Here is a 1,301-nt window from a genome sequence, read left to right on the forward strand (position 1 = left end):
TTAAGAAACAAAGGACTAAACAGCAACCTGGAAATTAGCTAGATGAGCCAAACTGAAACTAGAACACATATGAATGCAAAATAATACATTAAAACCCACATACTGGGTCACACAACCCTGTACCGTGACAATGTGCAGATGTAAAAAGAAGAAAGCAGATGGTTTACAGCCATTAAAGCTCACACATATCAAACTGAAGCAACAGGTGAAGTGTTCCTCACAGACAGTGAGGATGACCACAGCTAGCAAACTCTGTACCATGTTTGCATCGATCCTGTCAACATCAGCAGCAGCAGCATTATCTGTACTCAGACTTGTGCCGTATACTTTCTTTTTCTTTGTCTTCAGTCTGTGTACCTTCATCTCTTTCAGTCTGTGTGCCTTCATCTCTTTCAGTCTGTGTGCCTTCATCTCTGACTGTCAGTCTTCCTATCTCACTGTTACTTGTCGGTTTGCTGCAGATGTTCTCTCCCTTAGGAACTTTTCCTTTGTCATTCGCTGCCTGATGCTTTCCCTGATGACATTCTTCGCTGGCTACTTCTATTGCTCCTCCTCTATAGCCACCTACTATGCTGCACAACTCCTTTCCCTCTGCTGTGCTGCACTGTGCTGTTACATAAAGAAGAATGATATAAACAGCACTATATCAATTTAATTGTGTTGGGAAATCCCCACAATACGACACAGTTATGTCTAAAATAGTTTTGTGTAAAAACTGGATCTTGAAACGTCCACTTTAATTACACAGTCCTGGTGTGCAAAGGCAAAATTACGAAAAATCTTTCACTTTAAACATTTTTGGACATTGTTTAGTTATATTGTGACTTACTCTCAAAGAAGATACAGATGCCACAGACAGACTTTGAACAACGCATGTGCTTGTATGCACCACATTTCTGGCACTGCACCTGTGAATTAAAAAAAAAAGAAACAAACAAACAAAAAACAAATGAACAAAGTCCATTATATAAACAATCTATATGGCTAAGGACATGTCATAGCGTACCCGGTCTTTGGCTGCAATCACGAACCAGCACTAACTGCACTTCCTAGTTCGATCTGCAAAATATGATTTGTTTAAGTACAAGTTACATTTTCCAATGTTAGAGAAAAAGAAGGCAGCTAATTTTATCTTTACCTATTGAGGAAAATAAGTAGTGGCAAAGTCGGGACCTGAGCTTTGTGATTTCAGTGTTGTACTCCTCCACTTGTGTTTTACCGTCAATGAGAGATTGGGCAAACTAATAATTGACGAAGAAGAAAAAAAAAAGAACAAAAAAAATTAGATTAACAAAGAAATT

The 1,301-nt window shown here is 38.5% G+C and overlaps 1 long non-coding RNA gene across 1 annotated transcript; it reads right to left on the minus strand.

The window, feature by feature from the left end:
* Positions 1–367: 367 nt before the first annotated feature.
* LOC106632722 lies at positions 368–1,301 on the minus strand. The gene is made up of 3 exons (XR_006053636.1): positions 1,139–1,301; positions 1,007–1,059; positions 368–908 (listed from the first exon to the last, which is right to left on the minus strand). It is a non-coding gene; the product is annotated as an uncharacterized LOC106632722 (long non-coding RNA).

Source organism: Haplochromis burtoni, unplaced genomic scaffold (genome assembly GCF_018398535.1).
Source record: "Haplochromis burtoni strain Fernald_Lab_line unplaced genomic scaffold, NCSU_Asbu1 Contig_1467, whole genome shotgun sequence".
Lineage (NCBI taxonomy): Eukaryota > Metazoa > Chordata > Actinopteri > Cichliformes > Cichlidae > Haplochromis > Haplochromis burtoni.